Genomic DNA, 14,061 nt, shown 5'->3' with positions numbered 1-14,061 from the left:
GAGATTATTATTCAAAAGTGAAGGAGAAATACAGACTTCCTCAGACAAACAAAAATGGAGGGAATTTGTTGCAGTAGATCTACCTTGCAAAAAATGTGAAAAATTCTTTAGATAAAAGGAAAATAATGTAGATCAGAAACTCACTTCTAAATAAAGAAGAGCATTGGAGAAAGAATAAGTGAGGGTAAATTAGAAACTTTCCTTTTTAATTTTTTAATTTTTAAAATCTATTTATCGGAGTTCCCGTCATGGCTCAGTGGTTAATGAATCTGACTAGGAACCATGAGGTTGCGGGTTCGATCCCTGCCCTTGCTCAGTGGGTTAACTATCCGGCGTTGCCGTGAGCTGTGGTATGGGTCACAGATGCGGCTCAAATCCCACGTTGCTGTGGCTCTGGCGTAGGCTGGCAGCTACAGCTCTGATTAGACCCCTAGCCTGGGAACCTCCATATGCCACAGGAGCTGCCCAAAAAATGGCAAAAAGACAAAAATAAATAAATAAATAAAATATCTATCTTCTATCTATCTATCTATCTATCTATCTATCTATCTATCTGCTTTTTAGGGCCACAATAATAGCACACAGAAGTTCCCAGGCTAGGAGTCAAATCAGAACCATACCTGCCGGCCTACGCCACAGCCACAGCAACACTAGATCTGAGCTGTGTCTGTGACCTATACCACATTGGGAACTCCCACTTTCATTTTTAAAAAATGAAAAATTAATCTAATAGATAACAGTTTGCTCAAAATAATAATACCAATAATGTATTTGATTTTGTGTGCTTATGTATATATCATGTGTATGTGTTATGTGCATTTAGATAGCAATGATGCAAGGCATGAGAGGTAGGAATTAGGATTATTTCATTATTGTAAAGTACTCACGCTGCCTGTGAAGAGGTATAGTGTTATTTGAAAGTGGACTTAGATTGGTTGAAAATGTGTATTGCAAACTTTAGGGCAACCACTTTAAAAAGTTTTTAAAAAAGTATAATCAGTATGCTAAAAAGGAAAGAAAATGGAATCATAAAATGCTCACTTAAAACCACACAAGGCATAAAAAGTGTGGAAGATAAAAATAGGAACAAAGAATAAGGATAGCAAATAGAAAACAGTAATGAATATGGTAAATATTACTCCAGATACATCAATAATCACTTGAATATTAATGGCCTAAATGCACCAACTAAAAGACAGATTGTCAGAGTAGATCAAAAGACAAGATCAACTAGAGTTCCTGTCGTGACTCAGCAGTAAGTGGTATTCATGAGAACGTGGGTTCAATCTCTGGCCTCACTCAGTGGGTTAAGGATCTGGCATTGCTATGAGCTGTGGTGTAGGTCACAGATGTAGCTTGGATCTGGCATTGCTGTGGCTGTGGAGAAGGCCAGCAGCTACAGCTCCAATTAAATCCCTAGCCTAGGAACTTCCATATGCTGCACCTGCAGCCCTAAAGAAGACAAAAAAAACAAACAAACAAACAAACAAAAAAAAAAACAAAAAAAAAAACTCCGAAAAAACCAAGACCTAACTATCTGTTGTCTACAAGAACCCCATTTTAATTATAAAGACACATACAGATTAAAAGTAAATTCTCCAGGATAGATCACATGCTGGGCCACAAAGCAAACCTTGGAAAATTTAAGAAAACTGAAATTATACCAAGCATTTTTTTCTGACCACAATGCTATGAGTCTAGAAATCAACTACTAGGAAGAAACTGCAAAAAATATAGTGGAGGCTAAACAGTATGCTAACCAATGGATCACTGAAGAAATCAAAGAATAAATAAGGAAGTTCCTGCAGTGGTGCAGTGGATTAAGAATCTAACTCCTGTGGCTTAGATTCAGTCCTTGGCCTGGGGACTTCCATATGCCATGGGTGCAGCCATTAAAAAGATTAGATTTAAAAAAGGGGAAATTAAAAAATACCTAGAGACAAATATGAAAATGTTACAATCCAAAATCTGTGGGATGCAGCAAAAGCAGTTCTAAGAGGAAAGTTTGTAGCAAGAAACAAGAAAAATCTCAAACAACCTAACCTTATGCCTAGAGCAACTAGAAAAAGAAGAACAAAGTTAGTAGAAAGAAATCATAAAGACCAGAGCAGAAATAAATGAAATAGAAACTTTAAAAAATAGAAAAGATGAATAACACTAAAAGTTGGTTCTTTGAAAAGATAAACAAAATTGATAAACTTTCAGCCAGACTCATCAAGAAAAAAAAAAAAAATGGAGAGGCCCCAAATCAATACAATTAGCAATGAAAAGAAGTTACATCTGACACCACAGAAATACAAAGGACCGTAAGAGACTACTATAAGCAACTATATGTCAATAAAATGGACAACCTAGAAGAAATGGACTAATTCTTAGAAAGGTACTATTTCCCAAGACTGAACTAGGAAAAAATAGAAAATACAAACAGACCAGTTACCAGTACATAAATTGAATCAGTAATTTAAAAACTCCCAACAAACATAAGTCCAGGACCAGATAGTTTCACAGGTGAAGTTTACCAAACATTTATGGAGAATAACACCTATCCTTCTGAAACTATTCCAGAAAATTGCAGAGGAAGGAACACTTTCAAACTCATTCTGTGAGGCCACCATCCCCTTGCTCCCCAAACCAAAGATATCACACAGAAGGAAAATCATTGGTCAATATCACTGATGAGCATAAATGCAAAGATTCTCAACAAAATACTAGCACAGTGACTCCAACAATACATTAAAAGGATCATACACCATGATCAAGTGAGATTTCTTTCACAGATGCAAGGATTTTTCAATATCCACAAATCAGTTGTGATACATTGCATTACAAACTGAAGATTAAAGACCACATGATCATCTCAATAAATGCATAAAAACCTTTTTATAAAATTCAGCATCCATTTATGATCAAAATTCTTCAGGAAGTGGGCACAGAGGGAACCTACCTCCACATATTAAAGGCCATCGATGACAAACTCACAGCTAACTTCAAGTTCAGCAGTGAAAACTGAACACATTTCCTCTAAGATCAAGAACAAGACAAGGATGTTCTTTCTCGCCACTTTTACTCAACATAATTTTGGATTCCAGCCACAGCAATCAGAGAAGGAAAGGAAATAAAAGGAATCCAGATTGGAAAAGAAGAATTAAAACTTTCATTGTTGGCATCACCAGTGTCTCTGCAGCACTGGGATCCAGGTTTGATTTCCAGCCCAGAACAGTGGATTAAGGATCCAGCTGTGCCACAGCTGCAGCAGTAGGTTGCAACTGTGGTTTGGATCTGATCTCTGGCCTGAGAGCTCCATATGCTATGGGGTGGCCAAAAAAGGGAAAAAAAAAAACATGTCACTGTTTCCAGCTGACATGATGCTATACATGGAAAATCCTGAAGATGCTACCTACCGGAAAACTCCTAGGTCTCATGAATGAATTTGGTAAAGTTGCTGGATACAAAACTAGTGTACAGACGTCTGTTGCATTTCTATATACTAACAGCGAAATATGAGAAAAATTTAAAAACCAACCCCATTTGCCATTGCATCAAAAAGAATAAAATACCTAGAAATAAACATACTTAAGTGGCAAAAGACCTATACTCCAAAAGCTATAAGATGCTGATTAAAGAAATTACAGATGACAGAAACAGATGGAAAGATATACTGTGTTCTTGGATTGAGAGAATCAGTACTGTCAAAATGACTGTGCTACTCAAGGCAGTCTACAGACTCAGTGCAATCCCTATCAAATTACCAAGGGCAGGTTTCACAGAACTAGAACAAAAAGTTAAAAATTTGTAGGGAAACAAAAGACCCAGGATAGCCAAAGGAATCTTGAGAAAGGACAGAGCTGGAGGGATCAGGCTCCCTGGCCTCAGACTATGTTATAAAGCTACAGTAATCAAAATAGTATGGTATTGGCATAAAAACAGAAATGTAGATCAACAGAACAGGATAGAAAGCCCCGAAGTCAGCCCACACACTTATTGTCAATTAATACACAACAAAGAAGGCAAGGATACACAAGGGAGACAAGACAGTCTCTTCAACAAGTGTACCGGGAGTACTGGACAACTACATTGTAAAAGGATGAAATTAGAATACCTCCTAACTCCATAAACAAAAATAAACTCAAAATGGATTAAAGACCTAAATGTAACACCAGATACTATAAAAATCCAGGGGAAAACATAGGCAGGACACTTTTTGACATAAATCACAGCAGTATACATGCACACACACACACAGATATATAAAATGGAATATTACGCAAAAATAAAAAGAATGAAATAATGCCGTTTACAGCAATACACGGGTGGATCTAGAGAGAATCATATTAAATGTAGTAAGTCAGACAAAGACAAATAGTGTATGGTATCACTTATATGTGGAATCTGAAAAAAATGATACAAATGAACAAATTATTTGCAAAACAGAAACAGACTCACAGACATAGCCCACTAACCGATAGTTACCAAAGGGGATAGTAGGGATGGGGAGATAAATTAGGAGCTTGGAATTAACATATGCACACTACTAAATAAAAATAGACAAACAATAAGAACCTACAGGGAACTATATTCACTATTTTGTAACAACCTGTAATGGAAAATAACCTGAAAAAGAAGATATATGTTATATATATTATATACACACATAATATATAATATATATAATATATACATATATATCTGAATCACCTTGCTTTACAGTTGAAACTAATACATTGTAAAATAGCTATATTTCAATTTTTAAAAATGGTTAAAAAATAAAACATTATAAGAAAAAAGTAAATGGAGAAAAATATACAATGCTAACACTAGTCAAAAGAAACTAAGGCTGGCTGTATTTATTTTATTTATTTATTTTTTTGTCTTTGTCCTTTTCTTAGGGCTGTACCCACGACATATGGACATTCCCAGGTTAGGGGTCTAATCGGAGCTGTAGCTGCTGGCCTATGCCACAGCCACAGCAATGCCAGATCTGAGCCGCATCTGCAACCTACACCACAGCCCATGGCAATCCTTAGCCCACTGAGCAAGGCCTGGGATCGAACCCGCAACCTCATGGTTTCTAGTTGGATTCGTTTCCACTGCGCTGTGATGGGAACTCCACTGTATTAATTTTAGGCAAAGCAAGGTTCAAAGGAAAGAAAATTAGAAGGCATTATATAATGATAAGTCGATTCTCTAAGATATAAAGATTCTTTTTATGTGGAAGTTCCCAGGCTGGGGGTCAAATCAGAGCTGCAGCTGCCAGCCTATACCACAGCCGTAGCAATGCCAGGTCTGAGCTGTGTTTGTGACAACTTACACCACAACTCACAGCAACGCCAGAATCCTGACCCACTGCGTGAGGCCAGGGATCAAACCCGTTTCCTCATGAATACTAGTCGGATTCGTTTCCTCTGAGCCATGATGAGAACTGCAAAATTCTACCAAATTTTAAGAAAGAAATTTAGCCATATCTCTACCACCTCTTTCAGAAGCAGAGGGAATACTTTCTAAGTCTGTGAAGGCCAGAATTACTCTAATACCAAAACCGGATGAAGACATTACAAGAAAAGAAATCTATGAACTAATATCTCTCATGAACATAGATGCAGAAGTCCTCAACCAAATAGTAACAAATCAAAAACCAGCAGTCCGTAGAAAGAATTACACATCACGGTTGTGAGATTAACCCCCGGTATGCAAGGCTGGTTCAGCATTCAAAATCAAGTAATGTAATACATCACATCCACAGACTAAAGAGGAGAAATCGCATGATCCTGTCGTCGGATGTAGAAACGGTATTTGACAAAACCCAACACCAAGTCATGATAAAAACTTTCAGTAAACTAGGAATAAAAGGAAATTTCCTCAACTCGATAAAGCCTATTTACCAAACCTATAGCTAACACCGTACCTAATGGGGTGAAATGGAAGTCCTTCCTCTAAGATCAGGAACAAGACGAGGGTGTGCCCTCTCGCCATTTCTTTTCAACATTGTGCTGGAAGGCTTAGCTAATGCAATAAGACAAGAAAAGGAAGTAAAAGCTATACAGATAGAGAAGCAAGAAATAAAACGGTCTTTGTTCCCATGTGACACAGTTGTCCATGCAGAAAGTCTAAAAGAATGGTCAGAAACCTCCTGGAACTAGTAAGTGACCGTAGGAGGGTTGAGGGAAACAAGGTGAGTGTGCAGAAGTTAATCACTTTCCTATAAATGAGCAAAGAACCAGTAGAATTTGAAATTAAAAACACAATAGAACAACACCACCCAGTACCACTTACAGCAGCATCCCCCCCCCCTCCAGTAAAATGCTTGGGCATAAACCTAACAAAATGTGTACAAGATCTGTATGAGGAAAACTACAAAACTTTGATGAATAAAATAACAGAAATACTAAATAAATGGAGAGGTATATCATTTTCATGGGTAGGGAGACTAAATACCTTTAAGATGTCAGTTCTTCTCAGAGTTCCCATCAAAGCTCAGTGGAAACGAGTCTGACTAGTATCCATAAGGACGCAGCTTCGATCCCTGGCCTCCATCAGTAGGCTAAGGATCTGAGGTTGCCATGAGCTGTGGTGTAGGTTGCTGACACGGTTCGGATCTGGCATTGCTGTGGCTGCGATGTAGGCCAGAGGCTGCAGCTCCAATTCGATCCCTAGCCTGGGAACCTCCATATGCTGTGGGTATCAGTTTTTCCCAACTTGATTTATAGATGTAAGGCAATTCCAGTTAAAATCCCAGCGAGTTATTTGGTGGATACCAACAGACGGACCCTGAAGTTTATATGGAGACGCAGAGAGCCAGAATAGCCGCCACAGCACTGTGCCAGAACAGCAGCGTTGGAGGACTGGCGTCACCTGACTTACCATAAAGCCGCAGTCATCAAGACAGTGTGGTGTTGGCAATGAATAGACACACAGATCAATGGAACATTGACAGAGAGTCCAGAAATAGACCCACACAAATAAAGTCAACGGTCGCTGGCGAAGGGGCCAAAGTAAGGCAGTGGAGAAAAGATACTCTTTTTTGGCCACCCCACGGGATGGGGGTCCCCACGGCCAGTGATCAGATCTGAGCCACAGTTTTGACCGAGGCTGCAGCTGTGGCTCCACTGTGCCAGACCTGGTATCGAATCTGTATCCTAGCACTCCCAAGACACAGCCAATCCCGTTGCGCCACAGTGGGGACTCCAAAAAGAGAGTCTTTTTGACATAGTGATGCTGGGACAACTGGACATCCATGTCCCCCCCCCCAAAAAAAAGGAAAGAAAGAAAAGAAAAAATCCAGACAGGCCTTACACCTTTCCCAAATGTTAACACTAAATGGGTCACAGACCTAAATGTAAAACTTAAAACTATAAAATTTTTAGAAGATAGAGGAGAAAATCTAGAAGACTTTGGATTTGGTGATACAACACCAAAGATACAGTTCATGAAAGGAAGAACTGAAAAACTGGACTTCATTAAAATTAGAACCTGCTCTGTGAAGAGTATGAAGAAACAAGCCACAGTTTGAGAGAAGAAAAAGTGTAAAAGACGCATCTGATAAAGGATTGTTATTCAAAATATATGAAGAACTAACACAGCAGTGAGAGCGTAGGTTATTCAATTTAAAAATAGGCCAAAAAAAAAAAAAAAATGGAGTTCCCGTCGTGGCGCAGTGGTTAACGAATCCGACTAGGAACCATGAGGTTGCGGGTTTGGTCCCTGCCCTTGCTCAGTGGGTTAACGATCTGGCGTTGCCGTGAGCTGTGGTGTAGGTTGCAGACACGGCTCAGATCCTGCGTTGCTGTGGCTCTGACGTAGGCTGGCGGCTACAGCTCCGATTCAACCCCTAGCCTTGGAACCTCCATATGCCGCGGGAGCGGCCCAAGAAATGCCAAAAAGACCAATAAATAAATAAATAAATAAATAAAAATAGGCCAAAGACCTCACCCAAGAAATTATGCAGATATAAAATAAGCAAATTAAAAGGTGCTCTGCATTATATGTTATCAGGGAAGCACAAAATAAAATAACAAGGCGCCATCACTACATGCCTGTGAGAATGGCCAACATTGGAATTCTTAGAGCAACAGCAACTCTCATTCATTGCCGGTGGGCATGCACATGGTACACCTACCTCGGAAGTCAGTTTTGGCCAGTTTCTTACAAAGCTTAACGCTCTTTCTCTAGCAGTGTGGTTCCTCCAGCAGTCACTGTCTTTGGTGTTTATGCACGTGAACCGAAAACTGTGCCCAAGCCTATACCCCTGTTTATGATGTTTTACTCATTGTTGCCAAATTTGAAAGCACCCAAGATGTCTTTCAGCAGTTGAGTGCATAACTAAATCGTAGTGCATCCAGACAGCGGACTATTATGTAGTGCTAACAAGAAACGAAGGCGTTATCAAAGCATGAGAAGACTTGGCATAGCCTTAAATGCGTATGATTAGTGAAAGAAGCTAATTGGAAAGGCTGTGCAAAGGCTATGGGCAGTGTGCTACCAATCCCAACGGCACGACATTCTGGAAAAGGTGAAACTGTAGCGGTAGTGAAAAGGTGAACAGTCGCCCAGGGTTGAGGGCGAGGGGAACAGATGGTCCGGGCACAGAAAATTTGGGGGGTAGTCAATCTGCACATCATAAGGGTGGGCATAGCCATTGTGCTTTTGTCCACACACATAGTGTGGACAACACAAAGCATAAACCGTAAACTGTGGACCTCGGATGGTGACGATGTGTCCGTGTAGGTTCGTCGGTTTCGTACGTGTCCCACTCCGATGTGGGATACGGATGATGGGGAGGATACACGTGTGAGGCAGGTGGTTTATGGGACGTCTCTGCCCTCCCCTCGATTTGCTGTGAACTTAATACTGCTGCGGAAAAACAAGGTCCTCATAAAATCAGCATTTTAGAATCATCGCGAGCACGCGCATGCGTGCGCGTACACACGCACAAATGAAATATGTACATGTATTTAAATTAACAAACAAGTCAACCCAGTCTTGGGGCTGGAAGGACTTGAATGTGCTTCTCTTTCTTCCTCTCCAAAATGGAGCTACCGTCCTTATATGTCGTATCTCTTGGCTCTGATGCTTTTATTCAGGGCAGTGCCTTATATAAGTGTTGGGTCGTTGCCTCTTATCAATCGACTTGATTCCTCTGGTCCATTTCATGGATGCGTAGCATAGTTTAATTAATTATTTTAATTTTTATTTATTTCCATTTAGTACATTCATTTTTATTTCCATTTAATACTTTAAACATCTGCACGTCCGCATTTATCAGCACGGCACTCCGGTTCTGTTCTTGCCCACATTCGCAGAGCGACGGCGAACTGTGCCTTAGTGATCTGATGGGACGGAGAAGACCATCTGGCAAGTAGGGATCTGAATCTGGTGTTGGGACAAGGACACTCTGAACTTAGCTTAATAAATATAAACATTGCATTAACTCCTCATTTTTCATCTCAAAAATGACATGGAGGCTGGCATTTCTGTCCTTACGGTGGCTTATGGTGGCACACTCCTTCTGATGATAGCGGCGGTAGCTGTAAGACTGGTCCCCCCTCTTTAAACGGCTGTAAAACGGGACAAAGTGAGCAGAGCAGCTCCTGTCAGGCCGTGGATAACAGGCAGGGTGAAATTTCAGTTCCTGGGAGAAAGAAAGCGTGTGCGGTGAGTCCCGCTGTTGCCTGGTGCTCTTTTGGGGGACAGTTTCCCAACCCTGTTTCTTGAGCTGGAATCTAAACAGTCTGTGGTGATTCCACTAAGCTGAGGAGGCAGTGATCTGGGCAGCTGACGTGGCTGAAATCTGTGGGATGGGCCCTCACTGAGTAGGGAGTTGTTCGGAGAGCGGATCTCAGCGTCTGTAGACTTGGGGGTGTGTGTGCACAGGGCGCAACCACCGGCGCCTTCAGCATGGAAACGGCCGCAGCTGTAGGAGTAAAGGCCTGGCTGTGTCGGGGGTAGTGATGCGCCAGGGACTTTGAAGTCGCAGCCCGGCCAAAGTGGCGAGATCTCATTAGCACCCCTGGCATGCAGCTAAGATGCCAGTAAGGCCGTGCCTTAGGAATAAAGACCTCACCCTCGAGTAGGATCTACTCAAGACTCGCCCGAACGAGCCCCACACCAAGCCTCAGCAGAGCAGAGTTTAAAGATGGGGTCCTCTCACCTTAGACAACTCTGAAATACCAGGGATTTTCCTCACATCCACACTAAACAGCATGAAGTGGTCCGGCGGCAGTCGGACTGCCTCTTAACATACAAATCAGTACTCTTCAGAAGAAGATAAAGGTACTCCGAGTTTCGGTGTGTAAGAGCCATGGTGTCCCCTGTTCAACAAGAAGTCACCAGCTGCACAAACGAACAGGAAAATGTGATCCATCCTCAAGGAGGAACCCCAAGTCCCCTGGTAAAATGGCCCAGATGCTAGACTCGGCAGACCAAGTGCCTGTTACGGATCATGTAAAGAATTAACATCCGTACAGTGAAGCATAAGTAGTCTTAGCTGATAAATAGAAACCGTAAAAAAGAACCAAATGCAGGTTCTAGAACTGAAGAGCATAGGAACAGAAAAGAACATTTCAGTCCACAGTGGGCTGAATAAAACACAGGTCGATGAACTTGAAGAGAGTGCAGTAGGAATGATCCAATCTGAACCACAGAAAGAATGTGGAAGAAACGTAAACTGATCCTCAGGGACCTGTGGGAGAATAGAACATTTTCTAATATGGGTGATAATTGGGCAGAAACACCTTTGAAGATATAATGGCTGAAAACGTGTTAAATTTGGTGGAGACAAATTGACTTCCAGATCTAAGACGCTCAGCACGCTCTAAGAAGGATAAATATTGGGGGATAGGGGAAACCTGGGTATATCACAGTCCAACTTCTGAAATCTAAACATAAAGCGAAAATCTTGAAAGCAGACAGAGAAAAGGAAGCATTACACATGGGAGTAAGAAATCCCACTGACTCTTCCCCATAAACAGTAAAGATTATTACACAATGAGAGATCTTTAAAGTGTTGAAAGAAGAATACCTAAATCTGTCATTCCAGAATTCTTTATCTAGGGAAGATAGCCTTCAAAACTGAGGATGAAATAAAGACATTTTCAAATAAAGAAAAGTTAAGAGGCTTTGTTGCTCGCAGAACTGTATCACAAGAGAATTTGCTAAGGGATATCCCTCGGGCCAATGGGAAGTGATGCCAGATGGAAACTTGGATCTATAGGAAAAAATGAAGATCACTGGACATGATAAATGACAGGGAAATAGAAGGGACGCTTTCCTTTCTTCTTGTAACTTGTTTAAAAGGTAGCTAATTGCTTAAAGGGAAAATAACAACCCTGTAAGGTGAGATTTGGAACATGCGTAAAATTAAAAATATGACAACATTTGCACAAGGACGGGGGGGTGAGTAAATGGAATTTTGCTGTTGTAAGATTATTATGTTTGTGAAAAGGAAGTAAGTGGGAAGTAGGAATGTTGTGTATAAAGTGAGTAGAGGATAAAGTATGAATCGTCAGACGTGAAGAGGCGGTATACTGACGCTGTGTAGACGCTCATCAGTGAAGGGCATGCGTTCCTTTATACTGCTCCTTAGTAGAACAAAATAATGATGAATACTAAGAACATAATAAAACGAGGTATTATCTAAGAAATCAATAGAGGACATGAAATGGAGCACTAAAAAAAATATTCAGTTAACCCCCCAAAACAGCAATACAAGAAGAAAAAACAGAAGGAAAAAAGGAAGACAAATGGTAAGATGGTTGGCTTCATCCTTCCTGTGTAAATAATTACATTTAAATGTGAATGAATTAAAACCCCAGTTAAGGAGTTCCTGTTGTGGTGCAGTGGAAACGAATCCGACTAGGAGCCATGACGTTGTGGGTTCGATCCCTGGCCTCGCTCAGGGTTCAGGATCCAGTGTTGCTGTGAACTGTGGTGTAGGTCGCAGACGCGGCTCGGATCCCACGTTGTTGTGGCTGTGGTGTAGGCTGGCAGCTACAGCTCCGATTTGACCCCTAGCCTGGGAACCTCCATATGCCACCAGTGCAGCCCTAAAAGGACAAAAAGACACACACACACACACAAAATCCCAGTTAAGGTTAGAAGAAACTGTCAGAATAGTTAACGAAGCATAATCTGTGTCCTGATACGAGACATATATTTTAAATTTAAAGACATAGGTTCCAAAAAAAAAAAAAAGACATAGGTCCAAAGTAAAGGATGGAAAATATATGAACAATAAGCATAAGAGAGTTGGCACAGCTTTATTAATTTCCGCAAATTATACTTCAAGACAGAGTTTGCAAGAGACCAGAGAGGGTCATTACACAATGACAGAAGGAGCAATTCACCATTAAGACACATGTAAATGGGCATGTGCTGGTAGGAGAGTAGTGCACTTCATTAAGAAGAAACTAATAAGACTAAAGGGAGCAAAGAACAAATCCATGAATCATTTTCAAGTATATTAATACCCCTCTCTCTAAGTAATTAATAAAGCAAGTCAAAAAATCTATAAGGAATTGGAAGGTCGTCTAATTGACATTTACAGAACCCTTTACTTAGTGATGGAAGAATATACATTCTTTTCAAGCGTAAACAGAATGTTCGTTGAGCTCAATCCTAACCCGTAAAAGAAGTCTCAGTACATTTGAGAAGGTTAAAACCTTACAGAATACATTTTGTGACTATGATGGAATTAAATTAGAAATCAGTTAGCAGTAGGATGGTAATTACAGGTATAGGTAAACTAAAGCTTGCAGGCTAAATCTACCTGCTGCCTGTTTTTTATAAATAAGGGTCTATCAGACCACAGATATGTCAGTTCAGTTACATATGGTCTGTTGCTGCTTTTGTGCAACACTGAATGGCAACAGTGGCAACACTGAATGGTTGTGAAAGAGAGTATCTGACCTGCAAAGCCTGAAGTATTTATTATCTGGCCTTTACAGGAAAAGGTTGATGACTCTTCCAATATTTACCTTTTACACAAGCTCTTAAGTAACTTACAGATTAAGGAAAAAACCTTAAGAGAGAATAGAAAATATTTCAAACTGAATGATTACGAAAATACAGTATATTAAAATCTGTTGGTTACAGCAAGAACAATTCTTAGAAGGAAATTTATAGCTTTAAATGACTACACTAGAAAATAAAAAAGTCTTGGAGTTCCTGTTGTGGGTTAAGATCCTGACATAGTATCCGTGAGAATGTGGGTTTGATCCCTGGCCTTGCTCAGTGGGTTAAGGATCTGGTGTTGCCACAAGCCGTGACGTAGGTCACAGATGTGGCTGGGACCCAGTGTTGCTATGCAGGTGCAGCTCCCATTTGACCCCTAGCCTGGGAACTTCCATATGCCGCAGGTGAGACTGTATGAAGAAAAAAAAAGAAAGTCTCAGGGGAGTTCTCTTGTGGCTCAGTGGGTTAAGGATCCAGTGTTGTCACTGCACCGCTCAGGTTGCTACAGTGGCGTGGGTTCAGTCCCCAGCCCAGGAACTTAAATATGCTGCACATGTGACCCTAAAAATAAAAAAATTTTTTTAAAATAAATTGATGAACTCCTAACAGGAAAAATCATGGATGACACCAAAAGCACAAACATCAAAAAAAAAAAAAAAAAAAAGACAAAAAAACCAAATTTGACTTCATCAAATTGAAACTTTTACATCAAAGGACACTCAGGAGAAAGTGTTTACAAATCATGTATCTGATAAAGTGTTGCTATTCAGAATATATAAAGAACTCCTACAACTCAGCAACAACCTGATTCAAAAACGGCCAAAGAGGTTGCATAAACACTTCTCCAAGGGAGATCTATAAATGGTCAGTAAGTGCATGAAAACATCACTAATCATTAGGGAAGTGCAAACCCAAGCCACAGTGAAACTCGCACTCGTTAGGATAGTTATATTTTTTCATTTTTGGCTGCCCCACGGCATATGGAGTTCCCAGGCCAGAGATCAGATCCGAGCTGCCATCACAACATAAGCTGCAGCTAAGGCAACCCTGGATCCTTAACCCACTGCTGGGCAGGGCTTGCACCCACGACCCAGGGTTCCCGGGTGGCATCAATCC

At 40.6% G+C, this 14,061-nt stretch overlaps 1 protein-coding gene across 13 annotated transcripts in view; it reads left to right on the top strand.

The window, feature by feature from the left end:
- The window catches only part of ST3GAL3 (ST3 beta-galactoside alpha-2,3-sialyltransferase 3), a 233,545-nt gene that overhangs the window by 43,253 nt on the left and 176,231 nt on the right, over positions 1-14,061 (top strand).

Source organism: Sus scrofa, chromosome 6 (genome assembly GCF_000003025.6).
Source record: "Sus scrofa isolate TJ Tabasco breed Duroc chromosome 6, Sscrofa11.1, whole genome shotgun sequence".
In the NCBI taxonomy this organism is placed as follows: Eukaryota; Metazoa; Chordata; class Mammalia; order Artiodactyla; family Suidae; genus Sus; species Sus scrofa.
This window is presented reverse-complemented; position numbering and strand designations above follow the sequence as displayed.